Source organism: Talpa occidentalis, unplaced genomic scaffold, assembly GCF_014898055.3.
Source record: "Talpa occidentalis isolate TD23 unplaced genomic scaffold, MPIMG_talOcc4v2.1 talOcc4.9, whole genome shotgun sequence".
NCBI lineage: Eukaryota > Metazoa > Chordata > Mammalia > Eulipotyphla > Talpidae > Talpa > Talpa occidentalis.
Window position 1 is genome coordinate 4,449,518 of NW_023605305.1, and position 22,628 is coordinate 4,472,145.

The window sequence follows — 22,628 nt, forward strand, 5'->3', positions numbered from 1 at the left end:
GTGGACGCTGCATGGCCTTCGCGTGGCTTCTCTGTGGGCTGTGGGGGGGCTGGGGCTCAGAGCGAGCGGTGGTGGCGGGTGCAGGGCAGGGACGGAGGCTTGGGCAGCCTGGGCGGGGTGTGGGCGGCCTGTGAGCAGAGCAAGGAGGGTGTGGTGGGGGCAGGAGGCGCGTGGGGGCAGGTGTCGGTCGGGCTGTCTCTTCAGAAAGCGGCATTATTTGTGGCAGCTGAGGTCCCGCGAAAGGCCTGGCTCTAGAAGGTGTGGCCCTCAGCGTGGCAGGAACTGGAGGGGATGGCGGGAAGTGAAGTCAGAACAACAAATACTGGGCGAATTCACACGTGGAGAAGTTTAGTGAACGCTGACAACCAACCGGTTACCAGAGGGTGGGGGTGAGAAGGAGCAGAGGGGGTGCAAGCGATGGTGGGGGGTGCTTGCTTTTCTCACCTCAAAGAAAAGCCTGTCCCTGCAGCGGCCCCAAGCTGGCTCCAGCCCCATCCAGCCGAGGAGGCCTGGCCCCAGGGGCGCCGGGGAAGCCCTGGGAGGAGAGGCGCTGGCCCCCGGCTGCACAAGGGCCTCATGGCACCAGCTCCAATAAATGTGAGTGCCCCTGTGCCAGCACCTGCGAGAGGATGGGCGGGGGGTGGTGGCCCCGACTCGGGGCAAGGGACCCAAGGGAGTCGCACCCCATGAGTCTCTCCCGAAGATCCCATGAGGTGCGTGCCCAGGTGCGCTCGCGGCATCCTGTGGGTGAAGAACCTGCAAGTCCACAGAAGCCCCTGGGAGGCCTGACCCAGGACGCGCAGCCTGCCCCGCAGACCCTGGAAGGCCCCACCCACTGCCTCAGCAGGGATTTCCTTCCCCGGTGGGCCTGCACGATCTTTCTGACGGCACCTCTGTTGTCTCCGTATGAAAGGGAGAGGGGTGTTGCAGAAAACCTAGAAGCCCAAATGAGCAAAAGAAAATGCCCGAAATCCCACAACTCTATGCAGGACCTGCTGTCCTTCCTGAAGTGTTGACATCTGCGACGTAACGCACGTGGCGCACATCGCACCTTCCACTTCTCCTCACCCGTGCGCATCTCCCCGGTGAGTGTGTGCCCCCCCACGCCAGCCGCCTTCCTGTGTGCATGTCCAGGCCTTGCCTCCCCTGGCGGCGCTGAGGCCCGGGGGTCCCCTGCTGCTGTATTTGGGGCAACAGTAAACACCTGTGTGTGATTATGTCAGGCTTTTGTTAGGGTGACGTTGGGTAAATCAGACTCTGGAAGGTTCGTCAAGATTCCAAAGGTTTTTACATGCGCTGCCTGACTATATTCTAGAAAGTGGTCTAGTGGTTTTATTTTTTAAACTCCTGAACCGACTTGCCGGGTGAGCAGACAGCTTCGCTGGCACAGGGGGATGGTGGTCTGAAGATTGGGGTCCTCCGGTGACGGCCGCAAAGGGACGGTTTTCAGCCTGGACTTGAGAGAGGAATCAGGGAGGGAGAAGAGGTCGGCGGGTGCCCACCACCCCATATCAGCAGAGGAGCTGTTTTCCTGTGCTGCGCTCCACCTGCCTTTAAGTCAGAGGAAGGTTGGGGCCTCGCCAAGCTGGGCAGCCCAGAGAGCAAGGGCTGCGCATTCTGATGACCTCTAGGCCTGTCAGAGGTGATCAGAGGGGGGCTGGTCCCCTACTTAGGGGATACAAGGCATTTGGAGTGGCTCACCCTGTAAAGGCTTTTTGTGGTAGCAACTCCTGACATTTTGCTACCGGGTGTAGAGGTGGGGAAATCTGTCCTCAGCCCCTAAAGAGCCGGGGTGCAGCCAGCTGGGCTTTGGGGTCAGTGTGGGGTTGTATGCAGCCCCATTTACTCGGTAAGAGTGAGCTGGCTCGCAGCGAAAGCAGGAGGGGCCAGGACACCACAGCACCTTCCCTCCATCACCAGCCAGATCTGCTTGTAAATTGCTGATTATGGGGCACCTAGTGCAGGCCCATCTAGGCAAGGCTTCAGTGGGGAACAAAGCAGAGGTGCCCTTGCTCCGCCTGCCAGCCAAGGGCAGCGTGGCAGCTCGATGAGCACCCCAGTCGTGACAGGCTTCCCTGCTCTGAGGGGCTGTAACAGCACAGTGACCAATCGCAACAGTCAGGGAGCTGGAGAAGGGGCTGCGAGCAGGTGTGTTTACGCAAAGGCCCTGGGCCAGCTCTCAAGGAATTGAAAGGTTAGTGTGGCAAGAACCCGAGGGAGGGTGTGAGTGACTCAGGATAGGAGGGGCACGAGGATGTAAGATCTAGGGGAGGGAAAATGGTGGCTGCGACAGGAGGGAGGCAAGATAACACTGACAAACCCAGGTGTGGCCCACAGGACTTAGCCATTGTAATTGGAGGTGGAGGCAGGAGGGGTGCCTGGTTTGATCTGCAGGTGTGGGGCACACACAGCTGGCCTACTGGAGGGCCCTCCCTGGTCTAGGGACACTAATTCAGCTGTGAGCATTTGCACGGGTGCTTGGAGACAGGCGACCCTGCCTGCCTTACCCCTTCCTAGAGCCTCCTTCCCCGAGGCTCTAGGAAGGCCACCACCTCGTGAGGCCTGCTCCGAATGGATTCCCCTCTTAGCCTCTCTCCATATCTGAGAACAGTTGGGGGCCAGCTGTGGCTGCCTCCCCTTTAGAATGTGACCCAGGAGGGGGCCTCCCTGGTGGCGCAAGGGGTTAAGCACAGCACTGTGAAGTTATTTGCAGCCACTACAGCACGAGTTCGATCCCCAGCCAGGGAGCTACCCACATGGCGCAGCAATCCTCACCTGACTTGCCTGCTGCTCCCCTCAGCAGAGTACTTCAGTATATCTGCCTGTTCTGTTCCCCACTCTGTCACTGGTGAATCCTCTCCCCGCCCCCATCTCTGGCCTGCACCCCAGCTCTTGAATGCATAAATAAATGAATCTTTAAAAAAAAAAAAAGGGGGGACCTCCCTGGTGGCGCAGGTGGTTGAGCGCCACACCGTGAAGCTGTCCGCAGCCTTTGCAGCGCAGGTTCAATCCCAGCCGGCCGGGAGAATCCCACATGGCTCGGCAGACCTCTCCTGTCTCCCCGCTGCTCCCCTCAGCAGTGTATTTCAGTAGGTCCGTCTGTTCTGCTCCCCACTCTGTCTCTGGTGAATCCTGTCACCCCCCACCCCTCTGGCCTGTACCCCAGTTCTTGTATGCATAAATAAGTAAATCTTTTTTAAAAAAAAAAACAATGTAACCCAGGAGAGCACAGACCTTAGCTCGTGGCAGAAGCTCATGACGGTCGAGCGAATGAGTGAATGTCCACGTCAGCCAACATTTCCAGGTTTCAATGCCAAAGAGAGGTGACAGAAAGGACACAGTTCTGGGTCCCCAAAAGTCAGGGGTTGGGGTGTCAGATGCCCACAGCAGCTGAGGCCCCAGAGTCTGTGCCTTTGGAAGGTTCTAGGAACAGAGGAGCAGAGGCAGGAGAGAAGGGCAGCTGAGCCGGGCACAGCACTTCCGGAAGGGACGTGGGGATGAGCCGAGACCCTGTCCTGGGGTCCCTTCAAGGGCCCCCCATAGTGCATCTCCGCGAGTCCAACTTGGCGCCGCAGCACCTGCCTTTGTGGATGGACGGGCACTGGCCAGCGCTTCTGACCTTGAGTCCTCTCCGTAGCGTTGAGAGGTCTGCTGAGCTGGGATTTTGTCTGGAGATTTGGTTGCATTTTTTTAGCAGCCCTGACAGGTTGTCGTGAATTCACAGCTCTTAAAGTCGCCGTGGTCGGGCTGGAGGGCCCGGGCTGTCTGTTTTGACTTTATAAATAGCCAAGAGGGGAAGTTGAAGTCAATATTTCATTTTTATATGGTCTGTTCACTCCAAACCTGCCAAGTGATCAACTGCATTTGCTGATGACTTTACAAAAAGGAGAAATGTATAAATGCCCGCAAGTGACCGCGGGCACCGTGGAGCGGGGTCAGAAGAGACCAAATTAGCAGCCTCCTCCCTGCCTTCCTGCTGAGTCACCAGCACGCAGCCTGAAGTTGCTGCTTTTAGATATTTTGTTCCCTATCCCCAAATCGGTAGAATACATGCAATTAGTGTGGATTTCCTAACGGCCATCCTAGGTTTAAAAAAAGAAAACAAAAACAAGACCTTCTTGTGATGGTCTGCTCATGGTAATATCAGGCCATTCATTGCAACAGATGGACCACGTGAAATGGTAGTGGGTAAACCCAAAGCAGCAGGCTGGATCAAGGTGCAGGCAAAGCATTTCTGGGGACCCAGAGGAAGGAGACATTGCCAATTGTTCATCTACATGAAGTTGCCCACACATAGTAGGTGCCCAATAAAAGATTCTCAGCACCTGGTGATTGTTTAACACAGTCCACATTTGCTCTCCTGAATTTGCTGCAGGGTCAGAAACTGGAAATGCAAGGACTCCCTGTCCGCACACAGTGGGCTGGGAAAGGAAGTTGGGATAAGAGCAATGAGGTGAGCTGTTGCTCCACACAGCCTGGATGAACACCTAATATTGCAGTCGAGAAGCCAGACACAAATGAAGACATCATTTGCCTAAACAGTGCAAAATTAGATAAAATCACCTATAAGGGTAGAATCACAATAGTGGTGATTCTTGGGGGATGGGTAGTGTGTAAGGGAGCAGGCAGGGGGGGGCTTTGGTGCTGGTGATGTTCTGTGTATGCTCTGGGTGCTGGTAATAGGGTTTGTGGAGACTTACCAAGCTGTACACTTAGGATTTGCGAGCTTTTCTGCCAGGATGATGTCATGGAATGAACTGTATTCCCCCAACATTCACATGGGGAAGCCCCAACCCCCCCGTGTCTATATTTGGAGACTGACCCTTTCATTATTTACATTAATATAATAATAATGAATATACAACAATGTAATAATTAATAAATGTAATTAAGCTGAATGAGGTCACAGGGCGCGCATCCCAGTCGAACAGGACTGGTGTCCTTGCAAGGAGAGACGGCGGGTGAGCACACAGAGGGCAGACCTGGAGGACATGGTGCAGACGGGCCTGTAAGCCTAGGAACGCCAAACCCACTGATGCCTTGACCTTGGCCTTCCAGACTCCAAGACTGAGTAAAAATCCATTTCTGTTCTTTTTTTTTTTTTTTTTAAAGATTTATTTATTTATTCATACAAGCACTGGGTACAGTCAGAAGCGCGGGAGGGTGAGAGAATTCACCAGAGCCAGAGCGGGGAGCAGAGCAGGCAGAAGGACCGAAGGACACTGCTGAGGGGAGCAGCGGGCGGCAGGAGAGGTCTGCGCGCCATGTGGGCCCCTCCCCTGTGGCCAGGGATCGAAATGGCGCTGCAGAGGCTGCAGGCAGCTTCGCAACCCAGCGCTCAACCACTGCGCCACCAGGGAGGCCCCCATTTCTGTTCTTTAAGCGCCCCGATCTGTGGAATTTTGTGACGGCATCAGTAACCGGCAAATGCGCTGATAGATTTCAAGTTTAAAAAACAGAATGTCCCCAGCTTCTTTCGGTGTAGACACTAGTGCGTGTTCAGGGTCCCCGCACCAGCTGGGCTGTAATCGGAGGCCTTGCCTCTCTAGTGGGTGGAGACCTGCGGGCTCTCCCCGACCAGCAGCCTGTGTCTCATCCCCCATCCACCACCTGCAGGCCCCCGTCTCCGTCTCTGCCCCTCTGCAGAACAGGGAGGGCAGCTTACCCTGGCCCCTGGGCTCCCTGCCTTGGCGTTGAACTTGAGCAAGAGAAGGCCGAGCACCGGGCCGGAACTGTGTTGTTACTCTCCGTGGATGAAACAAGTCAGCTGCAGAGTAACACCACAGCAGGTGCGCTCTGCTTGCCCTTTTTGTATGTTTTCAAAAGCCCCCACATTCCTGTTCCAAAAGTGAGCCAGGAAGCGGGGCTGGCACTGGGCACGTGAGCCTGGGCCAGCCAGAGACCCCCTGCTCAGCCAGGCACACGCAGCCCCAGCCTGTGCTCCCTTTGAACAAAGGGCCCCCCTTTTCATTTTGCACCTGACCTTGCAATTATCTGGCCTGGGCTGCCAGGAAGGGCCTCGGGGACAGCAGTCGCTGTCCCTGGGGTCGAGGGCTGGGGGAGCGTGAAGCAGGTGGGGCCTCTCATCCTTGCAGGGCGCATGTGTTCCTGCACTTGGAGCTTTTTTTTTTGTCAGTGCAGGACACAAGACGTGCAACGCCGCCGGCTCCCAGTGGCGAGTGGGGCCTGGCGCAGGAGACCTGCGTGGAACTGGCCCCTGTAAGCTGGTTACGACTACCCAGGATAAAAGGGTAACTGCAGACTCGGTTTCCCCAGGAAGAAACTGGGTGCCGTTCTCTACCTCTTGGGGCTGCTGGAAGATTAAACAAGCCAATAGTGTAAAGGCCTTTTACACCTGTAACGCCTGGAACAAACACTACTTGTTGCTTTATAGCTGTGACCAGAGCCGGTGGGCACAGAAGGTCAGCCCCGGGCCAGATGGAGTTTGAGTCCTAGTCCAGCCACTTCCTGTGGAACTGACCCTTTATTGCATCTCAACACTGCCTCCGCTTTGCCATTGTTTAATCAGGTTCGGATCTCTAGATTCCAGCTTCTGCGAAGCCAGCTTTCACTCAGGGCTCAAGTCAAATGCCCCTGAATTTATGGGGGGGGGGGCTACATTGCAATAACAAGCATACAATTAAATTGGCAGCAAACAGGGAAAAGTAAGGACAATCTTGGCAAAGTTTAGGAGACAGACTCTGCAGAGTGGGTGGGACCCCATCTGGAGAGCTTAGACTGGCAGCAAGGATTGGGGAGCCCCAAGTCAGGGTGAACACCCCATGACTGGAGAAACTGCAGGGACATGGGCAAGGAGTCCATAAGCATCTCAGCCTCATGCCTGCATTTATGCCTCTTATGGCTACTTCTACCACGTGCTGCTTCTGATTTAGGGGGGCCTCCACACAGCCAGGCTACCATCTGTCCTTACCTTCCTGTTTACCAGCGGTGTCCTTGACAGGTGGGTGACAGTTGTCTGTGTCTACTGCAATGCCCTCCCTTCCAGTCAGGGCCATGGCCGAGCCCCTACTGTGACAGTCATCTCTAAAATGGGGGGGTAGGATTTTTTAAGTCCCGAAAGCTCTGGTGAGGTCTCATGGTCTTTGCTGCTGCTTGGGCTGTGGGGGAGGAGGTGTCTGCATTGCCCCTTGGGGGGAGGTCAGTATCTTGTCCATGACTCCATGGTGCCAGGGACCCAGTGGGGAGCTGAGCTGCCGGCTGTGAGCACCAACTTCCCTGCTGCCCCTTCCCTAAGGCTTCCGTCCAAAAGGCATTGGAGGTGGGGGAGGGGCCAGTCCAGGAGCCAGCTGCTCTGGGACCTAGTCCAGGTGGGCTGGACTAGGTTAGGCAGGGAGGGCTTCCCGGAGGAGGAGGCCTTCGTGGCAGGTATCAGAATAGGGTGGGGTGGGGGCCTTGCACCCTCAAATGTAGCCCAGGGAGTGAAGACCACGTGCAGGGCCAGGGCGGCAGCAGCCCCAAGTCGGTGGGGAGCCCATGCAGTTGGGGAGGGCACTTGGGGGTCTCCGGACCCCACCCCGCTTCATTCCCCCTCTGAGCGGCTACAGGTGTGCCAGGCGCCGCGCGTGTACTCTCGGCTTCTTGTTTATTTCTGTGCCCTGCGGGTCCCCCAGAACGTCAGGCGAGGGCAGCTGGTGGCCGCGGTGACCTCGGGGCAGACCCCGTGTCTGGGCACCTGGCGCTGTGCATCCGTGAAGCCTGTAACCCCTGCCCCTGAGGGTGGGCTGGGCGCAGACAGGGAGGCTTGGCGACACCTGCGAGAGAGAAGAGAGAAGTGAACCCGGCTCTGCCCTGGCCCGGGAGCGGACGGACAACTTTCACTGCAGCAGGAAGGAAGCGCGGGAGGAGGCTGGTTTGGGGGATTCCGCTGGCAGCGCCTGCCAGACCGCGGCGGGCAGAATGTCCGCTGAGTTGGGAGCAGGGCCTTGGAGGGGCGCAGTGGGCACCGCACCGCCCAGAGCCGGAGCCGAGCAGAGCGGGCGAGCCCCCGGCCCCGGGTCACCTGCCGCCGGCCTGCGCTGGGGCTGAGGGCGGGCGCGGCGCTCACACCCCCTGCTGTCCACCGCCGGCCCCCACCAGCCCTGGAGGAGGCTGGGCACGCGGGAAACCAAACTCTGGGCTCTTCAGAGCTGCGCCCCGGGGCCTGGCCCCACGCGGGCAAGAGGGTGGTGCGCAGCCGGGGCACCGCCACCAGGCGGCGCCCTGCACCCCGGGAATCCAAGCGGCGAGGCCAGAGAAGGGGGACTCCACCCCGCTCCTTTGCGGGTGGCAGCCTCCCACGCGGTGGGGTCTCCTGGCCCGGTGGGAGCAGCTGGGTGTGCCATGCACACCCAGACCAGAGGGGACTGGAACTTGGTGGCTGAGAGCAAAGCGTCACCTGTTCGGTGACCTCACACTGTGTCATCTTGAGAAAGTGATGTCACCTCTGCCTCAGTTTCCGCACCTGCAGAGTAGGAGCCGAACACTGACCTCAGGCTTGCGGTGAGCATTAGGTCAGAGGATGATAACATGGGTGAGTTCTCAGTCGGGGTCAGGCGTCGCTCTGAGCAGCTGGGGTCAGAGGCTGAGTGTCCCCCCTAAGGCCAAGCACCCTGTCCACGGCCCCCCACTCACAGAGTGGGGTCTGCTACCCAAAGAGAGCAGGGACAGGAGGCATCTTTGCTGCCCAGGGAGCCTCTATGCCCCCCCTCCCCATTTCCTCTGCCCTCAGCCCTCTGGAGGAAGCTGTGGAGGTGCCTCTGAGGCCGCCCGTGCCTCCTCTTCTGTCCCCACTTGGCTTCTGCTACGGTCTGAGTGGCCCGGTGGCTTCTGGGAAAGGCGCCGGTCGTGGCAGGAGGAGGGCACGGTGCAGGTGGCACGAGCAGAGGTGACTGCGTGGGCAGCCCTGGCCTCCACGGAAGGTGGCTGGGATGGGTGGGCTGGGGAACCCAGCTTGAGGGGCTGTGGAATGTTGGGGGGAATTCCCCGAGGTAGCAGAGGTAAAGAGGGAAGTAGATGTGGGTGGCAAAGGGGCGCTGAAGGGGACAGCCCCTGGGTCAAGGCGTGGGAAAAGGCTGGACAAGAGGCCTCGGTCTCGGGGAGCCCTGGGCAGGGAGAGTGGACCTCTGTGGAGAGGGCCAGAAGTCCCACTTTGCCTCCTACAGTCTGTCCTGGGGTGGGGCATCCAGAGGAGTCTGGCTCTGTCACCCTAGGGTGGGGGACACCCAGGCTCCCGGTGAGGAATTGGCCCTAGGTGGGCCGTGGTCTCCTGGGGGTGTTTTCTCTGCAGCCCCAGCAGCTCACTGTGGCCAGCCACCTCGCCTTATTCTGGCCGTGTCTCAGGCCTAAAAATACAGGATCAGGGCTCCCCGAGCCCCCGCCGAGGAAGCAGAGAGGGTGCTGAACCGACCTCAGGTGCTGGGTCTCTAGGCTGGTCAGCCACTGAGGTCAGTTGCTGACTTATTGGGGGGCCCTCTGCAGCTGTCAGGTGGCCGACCTCCCCTCTGCTTCCCTGGCTAAACAGCCCCTGCCCTTCCAGCTCACATATTCCAGGAACTGGAACCCCCAGATGGCCCCGAGCTCTGGGCCCCCCAGCAGAGACCGCTGCGCAGGCAGCAGAGCAGCGCCCCTCCCCCTGCCCCGGTGCTCTCAGGCCCAGAACAAAAACAGGCCGCAAATAGCAGTCGAAGGCAGCGAGAACCAGGGAGCCATGACCCGGTGTGGGAAGGGCCCTGCGGCCTCAGCCCAGCCACTCACTTCTGGGGGTCTATCTGCTCTTCTGGAAAGTGGGGTGCCGCGCTTAGCGAAGCTGTTGGAGGCGAGAGGAGATGCGAAAGGCAGGTGTGATGCTTCGTCTCAAAATAAAGCTGCTTGGTCAAAGGGTCCTAGCAGGGCTCCCCCCGCGCCCCCACGCCCCCGCGGCTCGCCTGCCCGGGGCTCCCCCTGCTTTCCTGTGAGGCTGTGGTGGAGGGGCTGCCGCGTGTGCGGCGCGGGCTGCAGCGTGCTCTGCTCGGCGCTCCACTTCCTGTTTTTCTCCTTAACGAATTTTGCACCATCGCTCTTTCATCAGGCGAGCTGGGGGGCTGGGGGGGCGGAGGCCTGCCTGGAAAGGAACCTGGGGGGTCGGGGACCCCTGGGGCATCATGAAGCTGCAGAGAGGAGTGTGCAGGATGGGCCCTGCCATGTGCATTGGCCTCCCAGGCCAGAGGAGGCGCAGACGCTGGAGGAGGCTGGCAGGCTGCTGGGGGCTGCAGGCTGGGGCTGCCGGGGGCCGCCTGATGGAGCAGCAGAGTCGCTCTGGGCTTCCAGCCTTCATCTGGAAGCACGTGTTCTCACCCTAGGCTGGGGGAGGAAGCTAAGGGTGGGCTGAGCCAGGCTGAACCCCCAGCTCTCGTGATACCAGGGGCAGAGGCCAGCCCGGAAGCTCAGGCCAGGCTCTGCCTCCCCCTGAACGTGAAGCCCCAGGGCACCCGGCTCCAGGGTGTCAGCGCCCACGGGGGACTGAGGGCTCAGTTCCCACACTGGCTGGGACCGGGAACTCGTCCGTCCCCCCTGGGCTGCAGCTCCCGCCCCTTCCCTTGGGCAGTTTGTCCTCGACCGGCCAGGGAGCAGCTGAGCACATCGGCGTGGCGAGGACAGGCGGCCCGGAGTAGAGGCAGGGCGCCCGCTGGCCAAGGGGCGGCAGGTAAAAGCTGCGCCGAGTGCCCGGACAGTGGCGGGAGGGCGCTCTGGGCGAGGGCCCGGCACGAGCGAGGCCAGCATCCGAGCCTGCGAGTCGGCGGGGCGCAGTGTGCCGGGCATGGGGGAGTAACCCTGGGGCTCGCCGGGTCAACCCCTGGTTGTCGAAAGCCCCCCAGGTCCTCAACTGCAGCCTCACCCCATCGAGGGCCTGTGGACGGGCCGCGCAGCGTCTGAGCAGCACCGAGCCTCCGCAGGGGGACCCTGTTAGCTCGGGCAGGAAAGGGGACCCTGTAACCGGGGTGCGGGCCCTCGCAGGGAACCCTGAGATGCAGCCCACTTTGGGGCGCTGGAACCAGTCTCCGGATGCCTTCCCAGCACCTTCTGCCTGTCCCCCCGGCTGCCTGCATCACGCCCAGGTGACGCGCCCCGGGCCCCTCCGCTGGACTGTGTGCAGCCCCCCTGTCCTCCCGGGGAGGAGCTGACTGTCCTTCCTCGGACGGGGCCTCCCTCTGGCCCCGGCGGCTGCGGGGAGTGGTCAGGCTGATGCTGGGCTGCGCACCGGTCCTCACCCCACGGGGGAGCTTCCAGAGGGTGGCCAGGCAGACAGACTAACCGTCCACCGTAGCCCGTGCCACCCCGGCCCACCCGGCTCACCCTCACGTCACTCCTTTGGCTTCCTCCAAGCAGCTCCGTCCTGGCTGCCCAGGCGCCACCTTTTTTTTTTTTTTTTTAAGATTTTTTTCTTTATACAAGAACCAAGATACAGTCAGAGGCACGGGAGGGTGAGCGAATTCACCAGAGCCAGAGCGGGGAGCAGAGCAGGCAGAAGGACCGAAGCACACTGCTGAGGGGAGCAGCGGGCGGCAGGAGAGGTCTGCGCGCCATGTGGGTAGCTCCCTGGCCGGCCGGGAATTGAACCCGTGCTGAGAGGCTGCGACAGCCTCAGGGCGCAGCGCTCAACCCGCTGAACCAGCGGGGAGGCCCAAGGCTCCACCTTTTTATACAAAAACCTCTCCCCGCGTCAGTGTGAGCCCCGCTGAGCCGCGGACTGCGCATCCAGGGCTTCCTTCTCAGAGCTGCCAGCCCCAGCTCGGGCCTCTGTTCCTGCTGAATCTCCTCTAAGGGGGCGCCTCAGACCCCCTGAATCCACAGACTCTGCGATCATTTCAGCCTCTGCCCAGGCTTGCCCTCGGAGTGCGCATCGCACAGAGCACGGCCTTGGAGGGGGCAGCGGGGCTGAGATGCCAGGAACACGCCGCCACGGGGGCTTCGTGCGGCTGGCACGTTCCTCACCCCTCTGCTGGCAAATGAGGCCGCCCTGGTTCTGCCCGCTGGGGAGGGGCCCCTTAGCCAGCATCTTTCAGGAAGGCCCTTCCGAGGCGGGACTCAGCCACACGGCACCCTGCGCCGAGAGTGCCCGCTGCCTCTGCGAGGCTCCCCCTCGCCGTGCTGTCCAAACCAGCCGTGTGCCGCCCAAGGGAAACTGCCGCCATCCCTTTCAGAGGGAACCCAAGCGCCCTCCTCACTGCCCACCGTCCATGTGACCTCCCCACACGCCAGGCGTGAGATCCCCCCAAGGGAATATTCCTGCGGACAGGGCCATGCCCGGGCCGGGATGCCTCAGCAGCCAGCTTGGCCGGGTTTCTTCTTTCTGTCTAAGAAGAGCAGGCGGGGTCTGCCCTGGGCTGCAGGGAAGGCTTTTCCTCTGTTTCTCTCTCCCTTCTTTTGGACTGTTACCCCGAACGCCCTCGGGGGGCGCATTGGACCAAGAGGCTTTTGAAGCATCCAAGGTGAAGGGTTAGTATCTCCTGTGGTGCTTCCAAGACACCCCCATCCCGTGGCCAAGCTCACACTCTCCTGCTGGTCGCCAGCCTGGTGCTACCCACAGGGCGTGGCCAAGAACGTGACCGAGGAACAAATGCATGATGTCTGGGCTCTGGGAAGAAAGCGATTCCCTTAACGGAGCTGGGCATTTGCCCACATTTTCCTGATCTCAAGCAGGACCGATGGCCATTCACCCTGCAGCCCATGCACCGTGTCCCGGACGCTTTGCCACCCAGTTCCTCGTGTGCCAGCCTTCGTTGGCACATGTTCTGCATCAGGAGTCCACTGAATATGGCTGAACTGATCTGTAACACGAGGCAAGAAAGGTTGGGGACCCCTGGCTGCCCCCCCCCACACCCCAGTGCCTCAAATCACCTAATTCCCGTTGGAGGAAGATGGCTTCGCCCAGCACCCCACCTGATACCAATTTCTGTATTGATTGGGGCTGGGGGGGTGTGGGTGTATACAAATAACAGAAACTGACTCAAGAGAGTTTGTCCTGGACTGAATATTGCCCCCAGCTCCTGCCACGTTCATACTCACCTGCAACCTCCGAAGGTGGCAGATGAGTGAAGGCGAGGGCACGCTAGAGGCAGGTGTCTCCAGAAGAGGGAACTCACACAGGGAGGGGGCAGAGAAGAGGCCACGGTGCAGGCCAGCCTGGGAGACAAATCAGAGGCCTGAGGCCAAAGCCACCTGGGAGGAGGCAGCCCCTCCCCAACACCTTCACGCCAACCTTCTGGCCTCCAGAACTGAGAAAGAACAAATCCATGCTGGTTTTTTTTTTAACATTTATTTATTTATGCATACAAGAACTGGGGTACAGGTGCCTCCCCAATGGTGCAGCGGGTTTAGCACAGCACTGTAAAGCTGTCTGCAGCCACTGTAGCACCAGTTAGATTCCTGGCCGCCAGGGAGCTACCCACATGGCACAGCAGACCTCTCCTGTCTCGCCCGCTGCTCCCCTCAGCAGTGGATTTCAGTGGATCTCCCTGTTCTGCTCCCCACTCTGTCTCTGGTGAATCCTCTCCCCCTCTGATGCCTCTAGCCTGTACCCCAGTTCTTGTATAAATAAATAAATCTTTAAAAAAAAGAACTGGGGTACAGATTAGAGGTACGGGGGTGATAGGATTCACCAGAGATAGAGCAGGGAACAGAACAGGCAGACTGACTGACATACACTGCTGAGGGGAGCAGCGGGGAGACAGGAGAGGTCTGCTGTGCCATGTGGGTAGCTCCCTGGCTGGCCGGGATCGAACCCACGCTACAGAGGCTGCGGACAGCTTCACAGCGCTGCGCTCAACCGCCTGCGCCGCCAGGGAGGCCCATCCACCTCCCAAACATTTTAACCTTCTTTTTTAAATAAACTTTTAACTTTAGAAGAGTCTAATTTACAGAAAAGCTGATCGCGAAACTAGACTAGAGCCTGTCGCACATGCCCACGTCTAATTTCTCCTGTGGCTACGAGACTCGAGCATGTGTGGCAACCAACGAAACAAGATTGACACGTTATTATCCTCCAAAGTCCACCCTGCGTTGCCATCACCTTGGGCTTGAGCTGGTGTCCTTTTTCTGTCCAGGGGGCCTCTGACCTTCAATCCTCCGCTCCTCGGCCTCCTCTGGGCCACCGCAGCTTCTCAAACTTGCTTTATTTTTGTTGATCCCGCCCGTTTGGGGGAGAACCGTTGGGCGTTTTTGTCGAATGTTCCTCATTTTGGTTTATGTGTTTTTTTCTCACGACCAGACTGACATTTCTGGTTCTTGGGAGGAAGCTTACAAGGTGCCTCCGTCACCACGTCACGTCAAGGGTGCGGGGTCTCGCCCTGACCCTGGCTGAGGTGGTGTCCATCAGGGGTCTCCACGATACAGCCCCCTCGGCCCCCACTGTCTCCTTGTAAGGAAACCACCAGGTGCACCCACACTTAGGCGGGGGTTAAGCTGCTGCTCCTGTGAGCAGGTGAGGTGCCTGCGTCCTCCCCAGGGGCACGCGCGGAAAGCGAGACACCCGGGTCTTCTTCCCGCCCTGGCCGTCGGGCCGCTGGAGTCTGATGGGGCACGGGAGTTTGACACTTTTCCTCTGGGACCCCGAGATCCAGCGCTTCCCCACAGCCTCCAGTCTGCCCCCGCCTCTGTCAAGCGGGGTTTACTGCTCTGAATCGCTCTTCATGTCTTCGCTGTTCACTCACGACCAGCACACGCTCCTGCACCTGCGGTGCGAATCCAACTCGGCTTTATTTTGCTGCTCAAGGCGCCAGTTTTGGCCACAGGGAGCTTGTTCAGTTCACGACCAGGTTCCCGTCACCCCCTTCACCGGTCACCCCATCCCCGTGGGATTTCATTTCCGCTGCTCGGAGCCCTCTGTGCTTCCTGGCGCTGCTCGTCCATTTCCTGCCTCCATCCTGGAACCGTTTCTCCCGTGGCTCCCTTCATTGAGGAGATTATCCGAGCCCCAGAGCAGGGGCGGGGCACACTCACTGCCGCCTGGGCCCTACTGTTTTCTAGACCTTTATCCTTGGCAAGGCAAGGCAGTGAGTCTGTGACATGTGACACCGGAGACTTGTTAACAGGAGAAATCACCGCTCGCCACTCCCAGCCTGCCCAGCACCTGCCCGGCTCCGCCTCTCATCCCGCTTTCAGGCCAGGCCCAAACCCCCAGGCCGCTCTGCCCCCTCCTCCGGGCTGTTTCTAGCTGTTTCTATCCCACGTCTCCTGGTCGTTCCTCCAGCACGGCACCTCGCATGGGCTGTTCCCTCTGCTGTTCCTTCTGCCCGATGCCCTCCCCTCAGACACTCTCACAGCCTCTGTAGTCCTCAGGTCACGGTCTGGCCCCACGTCCTGGCCCCAGCCGAGCCCTGACGCCATCGGTCCCTCCATGCCCCCTCCCTGGCTCCCCTCCTGACCTGCCTTATCTCTCTTTGCAGCCTTAGAGCTTTGTGACACTGTAGCTTATTTTTCTTCATAGTTTCTCTTCCCAGTGGAGTTTAGGCTCAGGGAGAGAGGGGGTCCGCTGGTGCCTGCTTGGATCCCAGCTCTGGGTGTAACTGGCCCAGCTCCCCCAGGAGTGTTGCAAAGACGGGGTTACTCCCCTGTACCTGGGTGCAAAGGTGAATCCAACCTCTTGACCCCAGGTCCCGCTGCACACGACCCTCTGCATGGATCTCCAGCAGTGAACGTGTTCATGCGTCACAACCTGCTGTGGCTGCTATTGGGGAGAAGGTGGAAACAATACTCTTTCTGAGCACAGACAGGGCTGTTTGAAGACAGTAAGCGCTTAACTCCCGGCTCCTGGGCGTGCACTCGGCGGCAGGCGCCGCTGGAGCTCAGGACGTGCGCGCACTTAAGCCGAACAATGATCCTGAAAGCAGCCATTATTAGCTTCCCTCGCCAAGGGTGGAGAAATGGGGGACACAGAGAGGTTAAGTCACTTCCCTGAGGTCACACAGCCCCACTGTGGCGGCGCTGGGTGATTTGGCTCCAGGAAGGTCGCTCCTACCACTGAGCTTCACCCCCCTCTTCTTTGCCAAGACGAAAGCGCGAGGGCTAGAGCTGGATAATTGTTGCTCTGCCTGCCATGAAAGGACCCCCGGCAATAGGGGTTCTTGCCAGGACGGGGCCTGAAGGCAGGTATCTGGGGCCCACAGAGAAGGGTCTGAGGAAGCGGGTGCCTCCTAATTACACCCTGTGCGCCCCCTCCTGTCTTCCACGTGGCTCTGGCTGCCCTCTTTGTGGGCACGTATGAGTGTCAGGGGTGAAGCCCCTCAAGATGCCCCTGCATCGCGGGTTGGGTGGCTTTTGGACCGGGGACTTCTCCAAGAGAGGGTGGGGGAACTCAAGGAGGTAGCCCGGAGGCCTGCAGTCTGCCCCCAGCCCCCGCCCCCAGCCTGCTCCCACCACCCAGCCCTGCTAAAGGTGCCCGGGTGGGATCTCGGGAGCAGTGCGTGTTGACACCTCCTTTTAGGGTTGCTGCCAACGCCCCTCCGGGTGGGGTCATCCATGGGAACCTGTAGCTTCCTCCAAACCACACATGGCAGTGGGTAACAATAAAGTGTGAAAGGGATCAGAAACCGTGGGGAGGAAGGGAGAGGCGTGCAGACCAGGAACTTGGGGACTCAGGAGGACAGAACTTGGGTACAGTTAGCTGGAGCTTCCTGGCACCCCAGGCAGAAGCGGGGGATAAGCCCTATGGCACGGTTTCAGAAAGGAAGTGTGTGAAGCCCGGGGAAAGTGAAACTTCTGACACTGGCCGTGGCCCACGGCGGGAAGGTCTGGAGGCAGCTGGCCCCGCAAAGACTGGACCTTCCAGGGCCGCAGCGCTCTTGCCTGGGGAGCGGCGCGGATGAGATCGTCCTGGGGGCGCTGGAGGAGAGGGTGTGCGGCGCGTCTCAGCATGCCACACACCTCCTTCCTGAATATGACAAAACCCGACCTGAAGCGCCCGCAGCACCGACCTGAGGAGGCAGATGTGAACGTGCTCCTCAGCCGGGCCTCCCAGTGGAAACCAGGGGGCAGTGTTGAAACCTCTCACCCGGGCGAGGGACCGGCCCAGCAGTCCTGGGCAGGCTCCCCCCCCCCCCACCTCCCGCCATCGGATTCGCTTTGGTAAATGTCCACTTCCCTTTGGGTTCTTGGCTCTCTCTCCTCGCAGGGGCCCGGAGACCTCTGCCCAGGACCAGTTTTCTCAGCCTGGGGCAGGAGAGAGGCTTTGAGCCTCAGAGGCTTTCTTGGGAAGGGTGTTAGGTCATTCTCCCCCAAAGGGATTGTGGTGCCCCTGGTCTGCAGGTGCGCTCGTCTGCAGGTTGAGAGGCCACAGCTTGCACCCTAGAGCTTAGAAAACGACCATGCAGTACCCCACTCCTCTGCCAGGATACCCTCCGCTCCTCCCCTTGCTGGCCTCTTGGGTAGAAAGAGCCCCTCTTCCAGCCTCAGGCTCCTCTCTGTCCAAGGGAACAAGCGGGTGCTTTGCCTCCCAGACCGCCGTGGCCTGGGCGCGTGAAGCACTTCACTAGCAATCGCCTGGCTCAAATCCCCCCCCACCTTATCCTAGAGGCTTTGAAGCTGCTGTTGTGAACTTGGGGCGCGGGGGTAGTCCCGCCATCCTACACTTCCTACCCACAAAGCCTGGCGGTCGCCAGCCTTGAGCTCCAAGCCCTCGCCCGCCTGCCCCAGCCCAGGGCCCCAGCCCAGGGCCTCGGCTCCAGGGCTGGGCGCTGGGCGCGGAGACTGCAGGGGCCGCCTCTCCCTCTCCCACCCTCCGGGCTTTCTCCGGCCTCTGGTGGAAATTCTCTGGCGTGTTCACGCGGAAGGAGTGGGGGTTTTTATGAACTTTTGGTTGTTTTCCTTTGTATAAAGAGAAATTTTGTTTTGAAGCAGGACAAGGTGCCGTCTCCAGGCGCCCGGGGATGCAGCGCATCCAGCCCCAGGCGGGGCAGCGGCCGAGGGGCCGGGGCGGGCCAAGAGGGGGGCCGGCGAGCGGGCGGGAGGACCTGTTGTTTTTCCTGTTGCAAGTGAAAAGGAAACAAAGTGGGAAGTGCAGCGTGCGGGCTGTCAGCAGGCGGGCGCCCCCTCTGCGCCCCGCCTCCCCGGCTCGAGCCTCACTCGCGCCCAGCGCTGAGCGCCCTCCGAGGCCTCCGGGCCGAGCAGCCCCAGCCCCGCCAGGCGCCCCGGCACCGGTAAGCGCCCGCCTTTCGCTGCGTCGGGGAGGTGGGCAGAGGAGCACCGAGGCCGGAGACTTTGGGGGGTCTCGGGCGCCGTCCTCGTGGCGTGTCTCTGCGCGCAGAGCGGGTGCGCCCGGCCGGGAGAGACTCCCCGCGACCCGGAGCCCGTCCAAGGGGCGCTGCCCCCGCGGGGCGGCCGGCCGGGAGTGGGGCTGCGGCCGCGCGGGCGCCCCAGGCCGGCCGCGGGGTGCCGGCCCCCCCAGGGTCTGGTCCGCGCGCTCCGCGGAGCGCGGCGGCGGAGCCCGGGGCCGCAGCGAGGCGCCGCCAGACGGGAAGCGCTCGGCCCTCGCGCCCGCCCCGCGCCCGCCGCCCACGGAGACGCCCCCGCCTCGTCGCGGGGTGCAGGCTGCGGGCCCACCCCCGGGGGCCCCGCCGTGGCGCGAGGAGAGGGGCGCGCTCGGCCCCGCGCCCTGTGGCGCCCGGCGCGGGCAGCGGAGACCGGCGGCGGGCGGGGGAGCCCTGGGGGTGCTGCCCCGGGGTGGGGGGACCTGCGCCCGGCCAGGCGGGGCGCGCCGGCCCCCCGCGTGCTCACTGCAGCGCGACAGCCCCGGGGCTGCGGCGGAGCCGACCCGGCGAAGCCGCCTCCAGCCGCGCATTTCCGGCTCCTCTTCTTCTTTTTATTGCTCTTGATCTGAATGAGACTTTTTCTTTTTTAACTCGAGTTTCCTGTTTTTATTTAGCCTCCTCTGGGACCGCGGGAGCTGGGAACGCGCGCCCTGGCCTGGGCACCGGGCGGGGACCCCGGCTGCGCCGGCTGGGCTCGGGGCAGGGGAGGCCTGGGGAGCCCCCCAGGACCGAGGCAAGCGCGCTCCCGAGGGGTGAGGGTGGAACGGGTTTTCGGGGTCCGGGTGGGGCGCGACCCGGGGCGACCCACTTGCCAGGTCCTCGCTGGGCACCGCTAGGATCTGCCCTGTGTGGGGGGCGGCAGGGGGGCGGCTCGGCAGCCCCCCGCCGTGATACAAGTCATTCTGTTCATGTGCTCCCTGGAAGAAGGATCTCGAACCCTCCCCCGCCCCCCGACTGTCAAATGGGGGTTTCTTCACCCAGTGCAGAAACCCCAGTGCGCCCACTCTCAGAAATGCCTGGCACAGTTGCATGTGTGTGTGTGGGGGATTGGGGGTGTTAGGATGCTTTTGGGGTATTTGGGGACATTTCCTCTCTCTGGGTCTCCAGGGCGAGATTTCTTGCTCCAGAGAGACTTTGAAACGGAGGCTGGCCCCCCTCACTGCAGGAGAAGCCCCCCAGGCGGGTGGTGTCTGGTGCTGACAGTGGATGCTCCTGGGTCAGGTGTTTGCAATTCTACAAACTAGGAGCTGAGTGTTGTGGAGGGAAGTAAGACTCAGAAGAGTTAAATAACCTGCTGGTGCTCGCAGTTGGCGCGCAGCTGACTCGGAGGAAGGCAAGGCCCCCATCCTCTGGAGGTGCTGCTGTTCACAGATGAAGGAGGATGTTTCTACTAGTTCTCCTGGGGTGAAGGCGGGGAGACACGGGGTGTCCTTTCAAAGAGGCAACCTCAACCCCTGCCCCACACTCCTAAAGCTGACCACTGGCCTTTAGTCACCAAGTTTGATTCTGTGATAAGTGGGGGTGCAAAGACTTGACTTAGGAGGCTGCCACCCCAAACCAAGAGAGACAGGAATAGAACTTTCTTTTCTGTGCACTCCAGAGCTGAAATTGCCAGCACCTTGGGCCTGCCTGCCTGGTGCCCGCTGAGGTTGAGTCTCTCTCTTTTGCTGCTTTCAAAACCTCCTCCAAGTAATGCAAGACACCGGGGTGCAGGACTGGGGATGGCTCTTAAAACCTGCTCGGCGGTTGCGTGCTCTCCAGTTAGCTAAGCTCACCTGCTTCTGCCCTTGGCTCTCCCCACCGCTGCCGCCCACGCCAGCATTGGCCACTCTGCAAACAGAGATGTTTCTGGAATTGGAACAGGTGCCCCAGAGACTCTGCTGCTGCCCCTTCCCAGTGGGACAAGCAGCCTCAAGCTCTCTGCACCCCAGGCCCTTGAAGTCTGTCTTTGCATTGCCCTGTGGGCTGTGCCCTCCAGCTGTCCTAGCCTCAGCAAGTCTTCACTGCGTTCTCTCTCCCTGGGGGCGAGGGGCGGTGCTGAGAACAAGGCCGGCCAGCAGGGGGGTGCAGCCCTTGGGGGGCTGGTGGACACCCCACCACCATCATGAGACCAGCCTCACATGCTGTCGTGTCTGGGTGTGGAAGGAGCTGCTGGGGATGTGGATGGGGGTGAAGGGGTCAGTTCCTGCTTCACCTTGTTTTTCTTCAATTGCACAGTTAAAGGGAGAAGTGAATGTGCAACTTATGAAGCAATTCCCCTTTAGCTGCCTTAGTTTTCACAACCATTTTTGTTTAGAGAACGGTTCCCTCCCTCCCGGAGGCCAGCTGCTTCTGCGGGCCTGAGGGGGGCCTGCGGCCCCACCCAGTGTTTCCTTACTGTGGGACCTTAGAAAAATTCTCAGCCCAGAGGGAAGTTCAGCCACTCCCCAGGGGACAGTCGGGATTCCCAGCAAAGCTGTGGGAGGGGCCGCAGGGCCACAGGCCTGGGAGTATCGGGCACTGCCCCCCACCCCCAAGTCAAGCCGGCCAGGACTGAGATCTGATGCCCGCCGGAGGCTGCCCCCAGCCCGGCTGGTGCAGAAGGGGGGAAAACATTCCCATCTTTGTGCCCTTGTGGGTGTTTTATAAACGCTCAAGACTGCAACCCCCCCTCTCCTTGCTGCTCATGCTCACACTGAATTTTCTCTCATTTGGGTGGTGGAAATCCCCTGCCATCATATCAGAAATGCTGCCAGTTTCAGGATGGAAAAAGAAAGAAAGAAAAACCTGGGAGCCTCCCTCCTCCCTCTTTCCTTGTGGTCAGGCGCCCCAACTTTTACCAAATGATGGCCCATAAGTCCCCAAGGGCCCAAACCCTTCATGGAGTCTGGGGCTGGCCCGCAGTGAAAGTTCCCCTTTCGGCGGCACCAGCCTGAAGCGAACGAGAAGCTGCTCCTCCCGGGAGGGGTGAGCGGGGTGAGCCGGGCTTCTCCCCGCCCTGGTGCTTTCCAAGCCCACCTGCCTCCCAGCCAGGGGCAGCGCCCTGGAGCGCGGGGTGTGGCGTCTCTGAAGTGGCGGTTCAGTCAGCTTCTCTTTCACTCGTTTTGGGGGAAATTGCTCTCCACTCAGAAAACGCCCGCGTGGCTGCGTGGCGGGTGGCGGGTGGCGGGGACGAGGGCAGAGCCGTCACGGAAAGGGCGGCCGAGCTGCTGCGCCCTGGAGGAGCCAGGATTGATTTCCCGAGGCCGCCCTGGCACATGCCCACAGCATGTGGCTTAAAACAACAGAACATTATGCTTTCGTGCTCTGGACCCCAGAAATTCAAAATCTGGGTGCCAGTGGCCCTGGCTCCCTCCAGGGGCCCAGGGAAGAATCCTGCCTGCCTCTTCCAACTCTGCGCCTCTGACTTTCCTTGGCTTGTGGCCGCATCGTGCCGCTCTGGCCTCTGCCTCCTTGTCCTCGGTGTCTGCGCCTTTTTTCCTGTCTGTCTCTCTGCACCGTTACGGGAGAGAAAGGGAAAAGGAGAGGCGCCTGCGCAGTCACAGGCAGGAGGGAGGAGAGCTGCCTTCTGTCCCCTGTGAGGACACTGTCACTGGGTCTAGGGCCCAGGGCAGTCCAGGAGTCGTGGTCCTGGGGTCCTTAGCAGTGACATCAGGAACCGCCCCTTTTTCTCATAATTGTTTTTCCAAATACTTAAGAGGTTGGGGGTGGGGGCTGTTGAGACATGGACTTTTTTTTTTAAAAGATCTATTTATTTATTTATACAAGAACTGGGGTACAGGCCAGAGGTGCGGGGGGTGAGAGGGTTCACCAGAGACAGAGTGGGGAACAGAACAGGTGGATCTACTGAAATACACTGCTGAGGGGAGCAGCAGGGAGACAGGAGAGGTCTGCTGCACCCTGTGGGTAGCTCCCTGGCTGCCAAGGATCGAAATCATGCTGCAGAGGCTGCTGATAGCTTGATAGTGCTGTGCTTAACCCCTTACACCACCAGGAAGGCCCAAGAGATATGGACATCTTTTTGGGGGGAGTGTTGAGCACAATTATCTTTGCAGGGAGCCAGGGGTTCCCTGGGCCTGGTGGTGCTGGGTTCCCCTGGGTCTGGGTGACTTTAGCAAGGATTTCAGGGTCTCTGCTGCTCTGGCCTCCTTCCTTTCTCCCTTCCCCCAAGTTTGTGGATAGCAACTTTTTTTTTAAAGATTTATTTTTATTTATGCACACAAGAGCTGGGATACAGGCCAGAGATGCAGGGGGGTGAGAGGATTCGCTAGAGACAGAGTGGGGAACAGAACAGGCAGATCTACTGAAACACACTGCTGAGGGGAGCAGCGGGCGAGACAGGAGAGGTCTGCTGCGCCATGTGGGTAG

At 60.4% G+C, this 22,628-nt stretch overlaps 1 protein-coding gene across 1 annotated transcript in view; it reads left to right on the forward strand.

Annotated features, from left to right (window-relative positions):
• The first annotated feature begins 18,118 nt into the window (after nucleotides 1-18,118).
• The window catches only part of PIK3CD (phosphatidylinositol-4,5-bisphosphate 3-kinase catalytic subunit delta), a 46,688-nt gene continuing 42,178 nt past the window's right edge, over nucleotides 18,119-22,628 (forward strand). Inside the window, exon 1 of the mRNA XM_054691734.1 lies at nucleotides 18,119-18,170. The gene's annotated coding sequence lies outside the window, so the exon portion shown is untranslated. The remainder of the gene's footprint in view (nucleotides 18,171-22,628) is intronic.